This window comes from Ovis aries, chromosome 5, assembly GCF_016772045.2.
Source record: "Ovis aries strain OAR_USU_Benz2616 breed Rambouillet chromosome 5, ARS-UI_Ramb_v3.0, whole genome shotgun sequence".
Lineage (NCBI taxonomy): Eukaryota > Metazoa > Chordata > Mammalia > Artiodactyla > Bovidae > Ovis > Ovis aries.
In genome coordinates this window covers 104,089,070-104,106,405 of record NC_056058.1, presented here as the reverse complement: position 1 = coordinate 104,106,405, position 17,336 = coordinate 104,089,070, and the positions used below count along the sequence as shown (strand labels likewise).

The 17,336-nt window shown below is 47.6% G+C and overlaps 1 protein-coding gene and 1 long non-coding RNA gene across 3 annotated transcripts in view; one reads left to right on the top strand and one right to left on the bottom strand.

The window, feature by feature from the left end:
• Positions 1-17,336, top strand: part of EFNA5 (ephrin A5) — a 292,897-nt gene that overhangs the window by 168,259 nt on the left and 107,302 nt on the right. The window lies entirely within an intron of this gene.
• Positions 1-17,336, bottom strand: part of LOC132659848 (uncharacterized) — a 79,924-nt gene that overhangs the window by 19,256 nt on the left and 43,332 nt on the right. The window contains exon 2 of the long non-coding RNA XR_009600753.1: positions 1-17,336. This exon is cut by the window's left edge and continues 19,256 nt beyond it; it is cut by the window's right edge and continues 15,428 nt beyond it. This is a non-coding gene — a long non-coding RNA (uncharacterized LOC132659848).

The window sequence follows — 17,336 nt, the reverse complement described above, 5'->3', positions numbered from 1 at the left end:
TTTGCACTAGGTTCGCCTTCTTATAAGCAAAACCTTGCAAACAGATTACTACTAGGGAATCCATTTATAAAGGGAAATTATATTGCAGTGTTCCCCCTGGATGGGGAATCTGCATGGATAGAGGGTGCCCGTCAGCGACGTTTTGGGGGAATTAGAGTGGGAGAGAGAAAAACCACAGCCGAAATCTCCAGTATGAATATCATCAACCCCAAGTCATAACTGCCTCGCCAACGTTGTGGCTGCCCTTCCTACAGGAGGGATGGTCTGGGCTCACGTTGACCCGTGCACTGCAAAACCGGGACCGTGACCTGTGGGCGTTCTCTTGCTGCCCCCCTTCAGATATTCCAGTTGGCGTTGCCAGCGTTACAGTCTCCGTGGGCCTCTCTACCTTGGTAATTTGCACCTGATGCGTTTATATTGGTCATTTTTGTGTGTTTGTTTCCCTGGAACCGGGGGATCTCATTTATTCACTAGTGCCGTAACAGTGCTGGAGTGGAAGCCCCGCCTTAAAGTAAGGAGGGGAAGAACTGTTTAGAGAAAACAGCAGCCATGCTAACTGCTACTCTAATTAAAACCGCCAAAGAAGCCTGTTCTCATTTAGAGGTGGCTAATGTCTGCCATCTCTGTGTACATAGAGGGCCAGTGTGAGTCCATCTGTGGGCATGGCTGTTAACTTTATTATTTTTATTTTTTTTAATCTAGTGTCAGTGGGTTTTCATTTCACAACAAAACAATAACAGCCCTAGGATGGAAGCAAGAATTCTTTGGCCGCAGCTTGCAAAAACCACGCTTGGTTGTGTGTGTAGGAAAAATTACTTTGAATAACAAAAGCACAAGCAAGAACAGATAGAATAATAAGCAATTAAGGTGGATTAACAACAGTTGCTGAATTCCAGCTGTTGGCTGCAGATGCAGCCTGGCTCCCTAATTCAAACTGGTTGAAACCCGCTGCTGTTCCGAGACTTGGAGGGAGGGAAGTGTGCCGGGACAATGCCCACATCAGGCGTGGCTTTGTTGTTGTCAGTTGCGGGGGATTTACATCTAGTATCTAGGGCGTGTTTTAATTTCTCCCGATCTCTTCTGTTACTTAACTTTCTTTCCCTTCTGTTGTTTTGACAGCTCCCTGCATATTTTTCGTGTCCGTTTTGACTTAGAATGACTAACCAAAAATCTGTGTGCTTGCTTGCCGGTGGGTGCCGGCACACTGAAAACCAAGAGAAGGGAGTAATGTGTTTGGTTCCAGCAGCAAAGCAGCACTCAGAGGAAGGGAAGCCACACATCCCTTTTGGCTGCTATAAGTAATAAGCTGGGTGGTTTCCTGGGCTCGCAGTTGGGCCACACTGAGAGCTCCTGCAGGAGGACAGCCCCATAGAACGCTAGGCCTGAGCACACCCCCCTGAGCAAGTGTGTGAACCTGTAATTTACAGGGTGATCGCCGGATGCAGTCAGTGCGCTCAGCCTTAACACCGTGCGTTCCGCCGTCATCAGACCTCCGCCCTTGGAAAGCCCTGCTGTGGGTGATCAGGAATCCTTCTCGCCCCAGTGGCCAGGGATCCCCTCGAAGGAAGGCCGCGTGCTCTGTTTAAGGCTCTGCTGTCACCGGCTCAGAATTCTCACTCTTCTCTTTGACCCGTGTTTTTTAAGTAGAGCACACGCATCAGCAGAAATGGCATATAAGACGTGGGTTTTCTTGTCGCGGCACAGTTTGCAGAAAGTGTCCACAAGGTCCGGGGAGCCCAGACTGTGAACTGCAGGGCCTCAGGGAGCCCAGGTGGATACAAGGTCAGCACGGGAGGGCAGCTCCCCATTTCCATAGGGTGGTGGTAGAATATGCATGTATCAAGAAGTCAAATTTTTGAAAGTTCAATTAGTTTCGGTTGCATTAGCCTCATGGAAGTGTTTCCCCTCTCCTAGGAAGAACCGAATACATACGCATGAACTGCAGTGTGCAAGTGGTGGTGTTTGGTGATTCCACATACAAATTAGATGCCATTCTGTTTGCGTTGAAAGCTATCATTGAACCACATCAAGAAGAATGGTAAAATTCATGCTAATGATTAAATACTGTAGTTTCTCTCTATGGGGAACAACATAAAAGAGCAAATAAAGGACATCATGAGAAATTGGGAGAGACCATGGAAGAAAGGAAAAAGCTCTGTATTTTAGTGTGCTTTAATGGCACTCTTGTTCCCTGCTTTTTGGACAAGAGGCCCTGCATTTCATCCCATGCTCTGGAGATTACAGAGTGGGCCGTACTCAGTGGTCTGTAGTCTCAGATGCACTGGGTCTGACTGAAGAGGATGCTAAGGTCAGATGCTCCCCATGTAGCCTGTGAGAGGTAGACACGAGACAGACACACACCTGTGCCACTGTTAGAGCCTTTCTGAGGCAAAGGTTCTCTTTTAACCAGATCCCGGCACATTTCAAAGTTTCTCCCTCTTCAGAGGAAAGCTTTGGCAGATTTTCTGTCTAGGCAACCTGTCTGTTCAAGACTGTGGTCTTCTCCAGTGATGCGTGAGGGTCCTTTTACCTTCTAGGTGTGGTTAGCAAAAAGAATCCTGTGCCAGCGCAGCCATATTATATAATACTCCCCACCTGCCCAGCCTCTGCTTCTTTATTCTTTTCCGCCTTTTCTTTTTTCAGCAGAATGTGTTCTTGTTCCTGCAAATGAGTTAGGGGATATGGGTGTGTTGATCTACTTGCCCTCGTGAACATCAACCGTTCTGAGAAGCGTGTGCCTGCCACTGCAGACAGGATCTGGCTAATACTTGGCTCATGATATATGGAAACCCACGTACCACTCTCACCCAAGCTGACTTACTAACCAACTTCTGGGTCCGAGCTGTTACTCCATGGAGGCAGTCTCAGGGAGCTGATTATAAAGCCGGAGATCTTCCCTTGAAGCCACGGGGAGAGCAGGTCAGGGGGAGGCAAGCAGTGAGCCAGGCCGAGGGGCCCCAGGGACCTCGTTTCCCAGAGGTTAGCAGAAAGCCAAGGATGACTGGCTGCTAGGAGCCATCCCCGCCAAGTGTCCTCTTGATTCTGTCCCCAAACCACTTTATCTCAGCAGGAGAGATTATGGCCCAGAGTGAGAAGGGAAAGCCAAAAGCCCTACCTCCAACTGGTTTTTGTCCTAGGTTTGCTGGCCCAGATCTCTTTCCCAGCGTACTCCTGCCTAGGAATCGGTCAGGCACTTAAGCAAGTTGCAGTTGGCCTTTACGCATGTACACTCGATTGCTTAGCAAGCCCCAGACGCACTGTCTCGGTTGTTGTCTCAAGCAAGAGTTGGCAGCATTTCCCCAGGAGAGAGTCACGTTTGTTTCTTCCATGACTGATCTCTCCTCCATAGGGGCCAGAGGGTGGGAGGAACCCCACATGGAAGCGGGTCATCATGAGGACTTCACAGGCCAGCCCTCCATGCTTAGGCCAAATGCTCATCCAGTGTTGAGATGTACGCAGCCTAGTAACTCACCAGGACATCACCCCAGAAACTTGACGGCAACCAGAGCCCCTCTTCTGCTCTGTGGTGGAAGCTGCAGACGGGAGTTTCATTGTTAAAATTAATATCTAGGGGATTGTGGTGAAGCTGGTGGAAAGGAGAGACCAAAAGCGTGGACAGGCCGTCAGGAGGGCGACTTCTTGGTCTCCCTGGAGGTGGGTACTGGGTGCGCCCAAGGCTTTCCTCCTGCCTTTGACTGCAGAGACCACCTGTGCCCTGATAGATGATGAGACCCTGATGCTGGGGAAGATTGAAGGCGGGAGGAGAAGGGGACAACAGAGGATGAGATGGTTGGATGGCATCACTGACTCGATGGAGATGAGTTTGAGTAAACTTTGGGAGTTGGCGATGGACAGGGAGGCCTGGCGTGCTGCAGTCCATGGGGTCGCAAAGAGTCGGACGTGACTGAGCGACTGAACAGGCTGACTGTGCCCTGACACCTGTCCCAGAACTGACTTCCACTCACCCTGGACCCAGTGACCAGTCAACGCCAGGCAGGAGCCATTTTATACCGGAGGCTGTGGGTATCAGATGAGCCTGGCTTGGAAATGTTGCTTTTTTAAATTTTTTATTTTTTTTTTCTCTGAGGGAGAGGAAGGGTCAGGAAGTTTCTGATTGCTTGAGGGCCTATATTAGTCATTGCTGCTCACATTCCTCCCCCAGTGTCTCATTCTGGACTTTGCACATTACGGGGGTTGTTTACTAAGAATGCATCCTATCCATAGATCAGGGATCCATGGATGCGTGCAGAGTCCGTGACGTAATCAAAATGATAACTGTCTGTCCCTTCGTTTCCCTCTTCTATGAGATGAGGGTGGTAATTGCATGAACTGAATAATAAATGACCTGATGCTCGTAAAGTGCTGAGAAGTGTGCCTATGTCCAATAAATACTATCACCACTACGCGGAAGGCAGACCGCACCAGTTACGACCAGGGGAGTCACGAAATAGAGCTGATAGCTCCTCGTCAAGTACGTGCAGGTGGGTATTAAAGTTAATCTCTTTGCACATGAAGATCCTTTACAAGGAAAGTTAATACTCTCCTGCTTCGCAGTTTGCAAATACAAATAAGAACAGTGCAAACGTACAACTTTGACTTTTCAGAGTCTCGTTATTTACTTGTGTTTTTCCTTTTGGAAAAGGAGTCTGGGGCTGGGAAACCATTCTACTCAGGCAGCTTGCTTTCAAGGCCTGGAAGCTGGCTGGTGGTGATGGGAGGACTGTTGGCGGGGCCTGGCTGAACAGAGACAAGGTGTGCGAACCACTCTGCAAATTACCTTACCTTCAGCTTCTGAGCCCTTTAATTTTTCTTATCAGTAATTCACTTCAGATAACAACTCTGGAGATAAAATAGGCCTTAGGGGGCGGCTACAGGGAGCAAGTACAAAGATTTTATTGGTCTTTTATCTCCTGCTTACTAAAAGGTGTTTGGTTGTAAAAGATAAAGACAAAACTATTGTGTCCGCTCCAGAAAGTGAACAAATAGAGTAATTACTGCAGAGGGGCATTAGTAACGAATAGGATATACTTACTTTTCCCTAGCTGGTGGCTTCAAATCTCGACTTCATTATTTTTTAGCACTTTTTGGTTCTCCATTTGAAAATCAAACACAAGAGTAGGCCTTAAGGCTAATTTTCCTCCCCGGGTGAAATTGAGGGACCAGACTTAGTCTCAACGTAATTTTCTTCTATGAGGACGGTCAACAGATAGGTTCTTTCTCTAATGGGATTCCAGTATGTGAGAATGAATGATGTGGGTCATGTTGAAGAGGATCAGATGCTCACCATAAGCAAAGAAAATAACATGGATTTGCTGGAAGTGCTGAATGTTTGGCAGTAATATGCTAGCGGGGAAAATAACATGCTTTGCTTTAAAAACATGTTATCTACTTTTAAAAATCTCTGAACTTTATAATATTGAAGTAGGTAATGATCTTTCTGGCTGAATAGTAATCATAATAAAAAGATGCCCTATGACTCTTAACAGCGTCTGCCTAAGTGCAGTGTTTTAGATATAAAGTCTCTGAAGCATTTTCATAAAATTGATTGTGAATATTGACTTGCTTTTTACTAAGTCTTTTTAAGTTTTGGTAACTTTATAAGAATGGTTGCTTCCCTTTAAGCATAGTTTAGGAAAATTTGAATTTTTTTTTTTTTTTGGCTTTTATTCTCTTCCAAAATTAAGTTTTTTAAAATTTTGAGTGTGGAACCCATGTGCATGGTACAAAACATTCAAAAGCTAGCAAAGATATGTCGTGGTTGTTTAGTTTCGAGGTTGTGTCCAGCTCTTTGGTGACCCCCATGGACTGTAGCCCGCCAGGCTCCTCTGCCCATGGGATTTCCCAGGCAAGAGTACTGGAGTGGATTGCCGTTTCCTTCTCCGGGGGATCTTCCTGAGCCAGGGATGGAACCCAGGTCTCGGGCATTGCAGGGCAGGCTCTCTCCCTCTCAGCCATGCACAAAGAAAACCATAAAAAATGCAGACTTCCCTTATTACAGTCCCCAAGGCAGGGAGGGGAAAACACAGAGCGGAAGCCTTTTCTATCACCACGTGACAGTCAGGAGCCCCGCTGCGTGGAGCACATCTCATCTCATAATTTTTAATAAATATGCCCAGAGGAAGAACCTTGTCCTCTACACACTAGCTGGAGGCAGCTTTTCCGGGCCGTGGACACCCCAGCACGTGTCCTGTCCCTGATGGTGACAAAGTCGAGGGGGCCCTGAACATTTTAAAACTGAATTCTGATAGCAGTTGTGCTCCCTAATTCATAAATTATGTCAAGATGTGGCTTGAATGAGGATACGTGTAAAGTTTGCTGTCTTGGAGGTGGGTTTTAAAGACCATTGAGTGAAAGGGTTAATGACATGCCATCCCGTTTCCACATGTCTGATGAGTTGCGTCTCTGAAAGGTACTCCTACTCTGGGAATGGTATAGGAGTGTCAGGTTGGCGGTTGTTTGCCTGGGATTAACACTGAGTCTCTTGTCCCCGGTCGCAGTGGCCCAGCACTCCCGTGATGTGTGGCCCAGGTGCGTGCACGTGTGGCCTTCTGTACCTGATCAGACGCTTTCCTCCGAGTAGTGGCGGACACAGGTCAGCAGTTAGTGGCTCCCCGGGAACTTCCCTGTCTGGATGCACTTTGGAGTGTAGGTGCTGGCTGGCCCCCGGAAGTGAGGTGAAGTTTGTACCTCCTCACGGGTGTCTCAGTGCTGCAGCCGAGGCAGCGAGAAATGCCTGACTTCCTCTGAAATGATTGATTTGCTGATTGGCTTTTTTTTTTTTTTTTTTGCAAGTGTAAACCAATTCTTAGAGAAAGAATAATTACTTAATTCAAAGTATGAAGAAAGTGAAAGTGAAAAGTAAAAGTTAGCCCCTGAGTCGCGTCCGACTCTTTGTGACCCCATGAACTGTAGCTTACCAGGCTCCTCTGTCCATGGGAATTCTCCAGACAAGAATACTGGAGTGGGTTGCCATTTCCTTCTCCAGGAGATCTTCCCAACTCAGGGATCAAACCCAGGTCATCCGCATTGCAGGCAGACTCTTTCCTGCCTGAGCCACCAGGGAGGCCTGAAGTACGAAGGGGGTGGGTTAAATGTGAGCATACTGGGAAGACGTGGTCCTGCCATGGGAGTGTGCTTTCCTCTATTCATAACAGATAAATGATCTGAAAAACTGCTCAAGTCCACTTGTAGGAATGAAGCATTGATGTTTCACCTTGTGGGTTGTAGGTGTGAGTCAGGTCAACCAAGAAATGTCAGAAGCTTCAGGGTCAATGAAGTAACGTTCTGGATACCTTCTTAGTTTACCCTGGAGTGACGCTTTCTTGGATATTCTTTGTCTTTTCAGGTATTATTTTAAAGTTAACCCAAGGCAAATTTAAATCTGAACTTTTCTTTAAATTTCATTTAGCTCAATACAAGAGTTTGCTATAAATTAAATGACCTATTGAATGTGTTATTAGCAATGAGAATGTGTAAGTTATTGAGAACATGTATACCTTGAGTTCTGTTTCAAATCCATATATCTGTCTTGGAAGATTTAAGGCCGAGTTCCTTAGGTTTGAAGATTGGGTTCTCTCTTCAGAGAGACATTCTATTTTCACTCTTAATGTTTCTTTAAGGATGTAATTTCATTAGATCATTGTGTATCTGTGTGTGTGAGAGAAGGAAAAGAGAGAAAGAAACAGAGAGAGGAGAGGTCTTCTTAAGAAGAAGAGGCTCACAATAAAACCAGGTATGGCTTCTGGATGGAGTTCTGCTTTTGACGTGGAATTCAGAAAATAATTAGATGCCTGTAGGGCTGCACGTTGACAGCTCTAGCTTTCAAAACAGTGCTTCAAGAAGAAGAGGTCCCTGCAAGCCCTTCCTGAGAGTGAATGACCGGGATCTTTGGAGACCAAACACAGCAGGAGAAATAGGCACACCATTCCTCTGCCTCGGGCATCGTCTTTGCCTCTGGGGAGTCAGTAAAAAAGTCAATGTGACCCACACGATAAATCCAAGTAGGCTTTTTGGAGGGAACATTGCCTTGCCTAATGTGAGTGATTTGTAAATATTAAATGAATGTATGAACAAAAAAGTGAATGGAGTTAGTGAATCAATAAAAGTTCAACCACGTCCCAAGATGGGGGATCACGCTGGCATAGAGCAGGTGGTAGTTCTCGCTGCTCGTGGCTTCAGTGTATTCCGTTTTGTTTGTTCCATTCCATTCTGGAAGCTACAGCTTCAGCACAGAACTCATCTCCCCCATGGGAAAAACAAATCTTCCTCCCAAAGTTTGCATTTTAAATACACCGCCATTTTTGTAGAACCCTGGGCTCAAAACACTAAACCTTAAAGACCCTGAAACCTGGAGATTGGGCTGTTAGACTTTTGGATATCTCCTTCCATGTTTCCAGAGGCATAACCTCCCGCATAAATTCATTTCCCATCCACGGCTATATACATTGCAAGAGCCGGCTAACTTGGATCTCCAACCTTCAGCATAGGGAGTAATTTTTCTAGAACTAAATTCAGCAAATATTTGTTGGCACCTGTTATACAAACACTGTGCTTGTCGCTATAGGGGATACAAATATGATTAAGATCCAGCTCCTGTTTTCAGGGAGCTTTTACAGTCAAAGGGCAAACAAGAGTGGTATAAACACAGCTGTCACTCAAGACACAAGGTCCTATGAGGCTGAACCCAGTTCTCATCATTTCCCTGCTCAAGAAGTTAGCATGACTCCCTGTCACCTTTTGAATCATGTGAAAAATTCCCAGGCTGCATCATTTGATACCCGTCCTAGCTGCTTACATTTATGTTTTACTAGAAATGGCAACCCACTCCAGTACTCTTGCCAGGAGAATCCCATGGACAGAGGAGCCTGGTGGGCTACAGTCCATGGGGTCACAAAGAGTCGGACACGACTGAGCGACTTCACGTTTCACTTTCGGGGTTTTCTCCGTGGCTTCTGTCTAACACTGTCCTAAATACATCCAGCCACACGCTCCTTCCTTCATTTGCTTATTTGCTGTTTCTGCGAATGCCACTGCTTGTGCAGGACTGGGCTCGGGACTTTGGGGGAAACAAACATGAACCCGTCCCTGCCTTGAGTGACTCGCCGTCTAGTGGGAAGAGAAAGACCAGGAAGACAAGGTTCCTAAGGAGCAATGTCAGAGCACGTGACGTACTGAGGAAGGACGCGGGACATGGAGGCGTCACAGAGGAAGGGAATCTTCTCAGCAGTCGATGTGCTTGCCAGGAAGACGGAGTGGAGAGCAGCCCAGGCCAGGAGCAGAGCCGGGCGTGCTTGATCAGGATGCTGGCGGCAGGAACACCGTGCGGGACTGAGCAGGCGCAAAGAACAGCGGCCAACTCTGGGGGCTGGGGTGATCAGGGGCTTTGCCTCCTAGGCCAGGGAGTTTGTTCTCGGCCTTCTGCGCTAGGAAGATCCACCTAGAGGTGCAGAGGCGGATACGAACAGATATGGCTGTTCGAGTGAGAGATGCTGGCGGCAGGCAGGCTGGAGGGTCGAAATAGTTCCGAGCATCGGCGGGAAGAAGTCAACGAGCAGATGCTGACATCATTTTCATTGCAGCCCCTTGGTCTTCTCTGCCTTGGTATACATATAACTTTTATGACAGGCTAGTTGGCGCCGCAGTAACGAATGGCCCCGGGATCTCAGGAACATAACGAAGTTTTATTTCTTACCGCAGGTAACTATTCTCCAGGTAGTGACTCCATATAGCCTCCGAGAGGCGGCTTTCATGCCGTGGCTTTGTCATTTCAGCACAAGCTCCTACGGAAGGGAACACAGAGGGTCTTACTTTAACTCACAAGCGACTAAGCATCCTTCTGCTTATAGCTGTTTAACTCCGAGATGGTGGGAAGGGTGTCCCATTCTCCAAAGGAGGAGGAAGCAGACTTGCGTGAACCCTGGAAACCCCTACCACTCCACAATCTGGTTTGCTTTTTTTTCTGTTTCCCCGGGATTTCTGTATATTACCTGACACACTCTTTACTATTTTGTAACACATTTCGTTAGAACTTTCATCTTATTATTTCGTGTGCCTTGCTTCTCTAACTTCCTGAAAGTGATACGTCCTCAAGGGTGGGGGCTTTGTGTTTTCTACATCCTCTCACGTTTATATCCCCCCACACATCCTGACACCACAGGACAAGCCAGTAAGCGAAGTGGGTTCCTAGGAAAACAGGTTGGACTGAACCGGTCAGGTTTGGCTTTTTTTTCCTGTTTGTATCTAGACTATTATTTTACAGTCAGGAATCATCTGATTTGTTTTTCTTTTTGTTGGGGATTTCACAGCCATCAGATGATTGGAATTTGATTGGAACCAAAACGAATCAATGGAGGTTGACCCTGTTTTCCTATAAAGCCTTTAATGTCACTTTGCCGGTGTAGACCCTCATTCCTTGTCCCAGCCTAACAAAAAATTGCACATTTACCCTGAACGTGACTTCGCCTTGGCACGTTTTAAAGGTGAATCTGAAAGTTTAAGGGCATCTAAATATGCCATCCTCTCTTCAGCATCCAGTTGGCGAGGTTCAATAGAAAATAAATCAATTGCCATCCCCGGTTGAAAATAAGTACACAAAGATCTCGCTTGAAAAAGGAATATTGAGAAATGAATTCCTAGCTGTAGAAGGTGAGGTAGAGACTCATGGAGCTCTTTATCTGAAACAGTGTTTGCTTAACCACACTGCACATTTCCTCCTCCCTCGGTCAATCTCTGACTTTTTCTTCCCTCCCAAGCCTGACTTTTAAAATAAGTGAGAGTTGGTGAAGCAAACCCCAGTTCCAATCAGTTCCCCGTGGAACAAAGACAGAATAAGTGGGTATGTGTAGCTTTTGAACATAATCCATAGGAAGTAGGTAAGGCTGTAATTATTTTTGGCCCAACACAAAAAACTAACACATCAATTCACTCTTTTTCAAGGACCAATTCTACCACAAACATTCTCTGCCCTGAAAAAAAAAAAAAAAAGGGGAGAGAGATTGATTCAGTAGTAACAGGGCGAGCTGTTTATCTGTCATCGACAAACTGGAAACACTGGCATTCTAGTCCACACCTCAGGGGGCTGCTCTCCAGCTTCCGTTGCTGCCTGAGAATTTGCTTCTCTGAAGCCTGTGTGGAGTCCTGCTTTCTTTTTTTTTTTTTTAACACTGAATTTGCATTTTAACGTTTTTCATTCTTCATCGCTTAAGAGGGAACTTTCTTTTCTCTCGTCAAGGCTACCTCGGGACCGCTGCAGGTGGAAGCTGGGCTCACTCTGGGGCCAGATCGTGTAGGCGGAGTTGGGAGGCAGCAAAGGGGTTTGAATGGATGTTCAAGGAAAAAGAGACCAGGATTAGGAATTCGAGTCCTGCCCTTAGAGGTTTCTTTCCTTCCGCTCCTTTGGTTGCGTTGTTATACGGTTTCTGTTGCAATTCTCTTGTTGCCTTTCTCTCCCATCTTACTGCTCTTTACTTCCTCGTTCTCCCGGGCACATTTGTTGTTCAGGTAGATGTCCTCCTCCTCGCACACCTTGTGGCAAGTGCTTGCAGACTCTGCTGTCTCAGGTTGCGATGCAAATGCCCAGGAATCACGACTGTCACAACAGCAGCAACTCCTCGTCCTGCCTCACTGCCCCGGGCTCTAGACCGGCTCTCTGCAATCCTTCACTGTCTGTCTTATTGAATTAACTTGCCCTAGGTCCTCCAGCAGCAGAGGGGAAGGGCTGGGTTTCCTAGGGGTCTCACTCTCGGTGTCACCCTTAGAGTAAGATTGGCTCATGTCTTAGTTCCAAATTAGATCCTCCGGGGGATTTGGAGGCTGTGCGGTGAGAGAGGCATTTCTCCCGTGCTACTGCCGCTGGAACCTGGCAGCCTCATCTGCCGGCTCCATCAGGGGTGGAAGCAGCAGTTGGGAGAACCAGGCGTCGCCTTGTACTCTGGGTACCTCCTTCAGAACTCTCCAAAGACTGGGAACCATTCACCTTGGCAGGGAAGCAGGGAGAGTTTCTGAGCTCAGCTTGATAGAGATGCTGAAGGTGTTCGGCGCTCGCAAAGGCGCAGCTGTGTAACCTGCTTTGCACTAATTAGGGGTTACCATGGATCTGCTTGACAATTAAGGACAGAGTGAACTTTAAGGCAGATGGGTACCATGGGACGGTAAACAGGTCTCAGGCAAGCAAGATGAAAATTTGCACCAAGTAGCGTGTTTTACCGAGACTATAAAATTTCTTTAATAATGTGGATTCGAACGTATAAATAAGTCTGAAGTATGTTTCCTGCCACTTGGAAGGGGTTTCTCTCAGGGAATAAGGCAGCTGGAGAGCCTCAGCAGTGCAGGTACTGACGGGTGTGCCACCGCCTACCAGATGTTTCAACACCAGCCTTAACCAGTCCTGGGATGTCAGTTGCCTGGTTTTGGACTAATACATCACAGATGGAACAGCCTAGTGATTAAATAGCAAAGCTACAACAGGAAGGCACAGAAACATCCCACTTCTCTTAAAAATAACACTTGATGAGTCACAGTTCACAGATGAAACTTTGCCAGCTTAAAATTTTGATACTTCCTTGCTTATCCCCCTCCGTCTAATTTGCGCATCCATGTTTTTATCTCCATTCACTTGGCTCATGAGGTCGCTAGGTCATTTTGTTGTTGTCGTTTACTCAGATAAGTCGTGTCTGATTCTTTGCAACCTCGTGGACTGCAGCGCACCAGGCTTCCCTGTTCTTCACTATCTCTCGGAGTTAGCTCCAAAAAGAAGGTCATGAGGGCCCTTAAGTCGTGTTCTTTCAGCGGCTGGGAAGCTGACCAAGGGGCTTCCCTGGTGGCTCAGTGGTAAAGAACCCACCTGCCAGTGCAGGAGATGCAGGTTTGATCCCTAGGGCAGGAAGATCCCCTGGAGGAGGAAATGGCAACCCACTCCAGGATTCTTGCCTGGGAAATGCTATGGATAGAGGAGCCTGGTGGGCTACAGTCCATGGGGTCACAAAGTCGGACATGACTTAGTGACTAAACATCAACAAAATCCCAAGGGCAGATTTATTAGGGTTCTAAGCTTTAAGGGGGCTTCCCTGGTGACTCAGATGGTAAAGAATCCACCTGCAATGCGGGAGACCTGGGTTTGATCCCTGGGTTGAGATGATTCCCTGGAGGAGGGCATGGCAACCCACTCTGGTGTTCTTGCCTGGAGAATCCCATGGACAGAGGAGCCTGGTGGGCTGCAGTCCATTGGGTCACAAAGAGTCGGACACAACTGAGGTGACTTAGCACGCACATTCTTTAAGAACCTGATGGTAAATTTCAGGCAAGGCAAGGTGGCCTTATCATCAGCCAGGATCTAAGAGATAGCAGCCTAGATGAGACTTCTAGCCAGGGCTCAGGAAGATGTGCAGAGTTTCGGGGGGGAAAACCTGCCTGCCATGAGGTGTAGCTGTGAACTGTAAATATAATTAAGCCAGGTGGATTCCATGACAACAAAGAGGATTAGGGCCTGGGTGGATCTGGTAGGCCGTTGAGACCTCTGCGAATAGATGGCAATTTATTTATACCCCTTCTCCCCCGGGGCGGTGGGAAACACCACCACCACCACCTCCATAGCTTGATGTCTAAATGAAGTAATCTCCAGAAAGAAAAGAGATTATATTTGTTAAACTGGAGGAAAAAAAATCAGAAGATAATATGGCTTTGTTCGCAGTATTACATAAAGAAGATTAAAGACGAGGAACAAGCTGCTTAAACACTGTAAACTAATTAGTTCTACGAATTGTTTTCCCGAGGTTCATGAGATATGAAACATTGGCACCAGTGCGTGAAATACACTCTGCCTCAGTGCTCTTTTCAATTTATTTTTCTGTTAGTGTCATATGTATATAAAAAAAGAGCAGCCAGAAAGAAAGGGGTTAGGGAGGGAGATGGAAGCCTGGCAGATGACGGAGGCTGACACATTGCCATCTCCAGTCTGGCGCGGTGGGAACCCTTCCGATGCCCTGTGTAAATACCAGCGTCGTTCCGAGCTGTCTCAGGCCGCGTTGGGCACGTGATGTCACAACGAGGCCCGGAGGAATCCCTGCGGTTCTCAGAGCGCTCTGGCAGCTCCCGGCGAAGCGAGGTTAGGTTCCGAGGCTGCATCCCTGTCTCCCAGAGATGGGTCTTCCCTCGGAGCGGGCGGGGGCGGGGGGGGCCTGCCCACCTCCACGTCTCGTGGCCTGGTTCAACCAAACCAGCTTGCTTTCTCCGTTCTAAAATCGCATCGTTTCTAGGTGGAGGACCCAGCCAAGGCTACGATTTTATTCCCTAAACAACACATAAGTGTATTTACTTAATTAGACCCAGAAGAGCGATCTTTTTTTTTTTTTTTTTTAATGTAGCACATTTTCTGGGTCAGGAACCCCTCTCAGAGATGAGTTACTAGGACCAGCGATGAACCCTGTGGTCACCCTGCCTCCCTCATCTCTTTTCTGCTCTTCCAGCGTGTGTTGTGCAAAAGCAGGAGATATCGTTGCTTCCGCCCGCCCTTAGGCTTCCCCAGGTCTCCTGCTCAGGACAGACCACTCCCCTCTCTGTGTTCTTAGAGAAAGGGAAAGTGAGACAGGAAGGGGAGGTTGCTCAGTTGTGTCTAGCTTGCCCTTTCCTTCTCCAGGGGATCTCCCTGACCCAGGGCTCAAACCTGGGTCTCCTGTTGACTGGAGTCTGTTTTGTTCACTGCTGTATCCCCAGATTCTAGAACAGGGCCTGCCGCATGGTAGGAGCTCAATAATTACACGCTGAATGGATTAAACACAAGATTCTCCCTAGGATGTCTTGTCAGCTCCTCAAAGCCAGGAAGTCAGTGCCGCACCTGTTTCTCTTTGTCTGCTGGGCCTGTGCTGTGCTGGGCTTAGTCGCTCAGTTCTGTCTGACTCTTTCCGACCCCATAGATTGTAGCCCGCCAGGCTCCTCTGTCCATAGGGATTCTCCAGGAAAGGATACTGGAGTGGGTTGCCATGCCCTCCTCCAGTGGATCTTCCTGACCCAGGGATCGAACCCAGGTCTCCCGTGTTGCAGGCAGATTCTTCACCATCTAAGCCACCAGAAAAGCTCAAGAATACTGGAGTGAGTAGTCTATCCCTTCTCCAGGGGAACTTCCAGACCCAGGAATCAAACCAGAGTCTCCTGCATTGCAGGCGGATTCTTTACCAGCTGAGCTATGGGGGAAGCCCCTGAGAAGCCTACTTCTCCTTATTTGTTCACCATTTAAGGGCTAGCTCTCCTCCTTCCTGGATTCAGACTTCAGTCCTTATTAAGTTCTCCTCTCTGCTCAAAGCTAAGCAGTCGCCCATCCTGTGGGGTGAGTTTCTCCCCTGTCTCTCAGTCCTCCCACTCAGCCTCACTCCCCTTCCCAGGCCCTTGTGCAAGCCGGCTCTCTTGCTCCCTGGGCAGCTTACAGGACGCTTGGACCTGCCTTCCCCAAGACCTGTACACCGTCCCCTGCTCTCCACTGTCAGGATGACTTTGCCCATCACACTGCTGAACATACTGGAAAACGTAAGATCATTCCTTGTAGCAGAGTCAAGATGACTCAGGATAGTGAAGTGAAGTCGCTCAGTCATGTCCAGCTCTTTGCGACCCCATGGACTGTAGCCTACAAGGCTCCTCAGTCCATGGGATTTTCCAGGCATGAATACTGGAGTGGGTTGCCATTTCCTTCTCCAGTGGATCTTCGGGTCTGCCATATTGTAGGCAGACGCTTTACTGTCTGAGCTACAAGGGAAGCCCCTGGATAAACAGCATCTGAAACTCCTTTCCATTGGGCGTTTTGGTCTCACTTCACTCTCCACAGTTTCTGTGTTCTCCCACGCAAGCCCAGCCTCCCCACATCTCAGCAGCCTCTGTTGGTGCTGAGTCTCTGAGCCATGTCTGACTCTGTGTGACCCCATGGACTCTAGCCCACCAGGCTCCTCTGTCCATGGGATTTCCCAGGCAGGAACACCGGAGTAAGTTGCCATTTCCTTCTCTAAAGGATCTTCCTGGCCTGCAGACTGAAGCCAGCTTGGGCAGGCGGGTTCTTTACCACTGCGCCAGCAAGGAAGCAGCAGCTTGATTCTGTCTCAATTGTGGCTTCTTCTGAGAAGGCCCCGGTGAAGCCCTTCTTTAAGGTTGTTTGCCTTTTATGCACTTACCAAATGCAACTAGGTGTTTGAATAACTGGTTTAGTGAACACCAGCTCAATTCAGTCACTCAGTCGTGTCCGACTCGTTGCGACCCCATGGACTGCAGCAAGCCAGGTCTCCCTGTCCATCACCAACTCCTGGAGCTTGCTCAAACTCATGTCCATCCAGTCTGTGATGCCATCCAAACATCTCATCCTCTGTCGTCCCCTTCTCCTCCCGCCTTCAATCTTTCCCAGCATCATGGTCTTTTCAAATGAGTCAGCTCTTCACAGCAGGTGGCCAAAGCCTTGGAGCTTCAGCTTCAGCATCAGTCCCTCCAATGAACACTCAGAACTGATTTCCTTTAGGATGGACTGGTTGGATCTCCTTGCAGTCCAAGGGACTCTCAAGAGTCTTCTCCAACACCACAGTTCAAAGCATCAATTCTTTGGCACTCAGCTTTCTTTATAGTCCAACTCTCACATCCATACACGACTACTGGAAAAACCATAGCTTTGACTAGACAGACCTTTGTTGGCAAAGTAATGTCTCTGCTTTTTAATATGCTGTCTGGGTTGGTCATAGCTTTTCTTCCAAGGAGCAAGCATCTTTTAATTTCATGGCTGCAATCACCATCTGCAGTGATTTTTGAGCCTAAAACATGAAGTCTGCCACTGTTTCCGCTGTTTGCCCATCTATTTGCTATGAAGTGATAGGACTGGATGCCATGATCTTCGTTTTCTGAATGTTGAGCTTTAAGCCGACTTTTTTACTCTCCTCTTCCACTTTCATCAAGAGGATCTTTAGTTCTTCACTTTCTGCCATAAGGGTGGTGTCATCTGCATGTCTGAGGTTATTGATATTTTTCCCTGCAATCTTGATTCCAAATTGTGCTTCCTCCAGCCCAGTGTTTCTCATGATGTACTCTGCATATAAGTTAAATAAGCAGGGTGACAATATACAGCCTTGATGTACTCCTTTTCCTATTTGGAACCAGTCTGTTGTTATTGAACACCACCCCCTCCCAATAGAAAGCGTTAGTGGGAGGTCTGTGTCATTGGCCTTGATATCCATCTGGTACTTAGGACACTGCTTAACATGTAGCCTGGCACGTTACATTAAAAAAGAAAATTGAATTCTAGCCTTTATTATGCTCTACTACGTATTATAGTCGATGTTGGATCCTTGGCATTTCTTGGTTCCGGACACTAATCT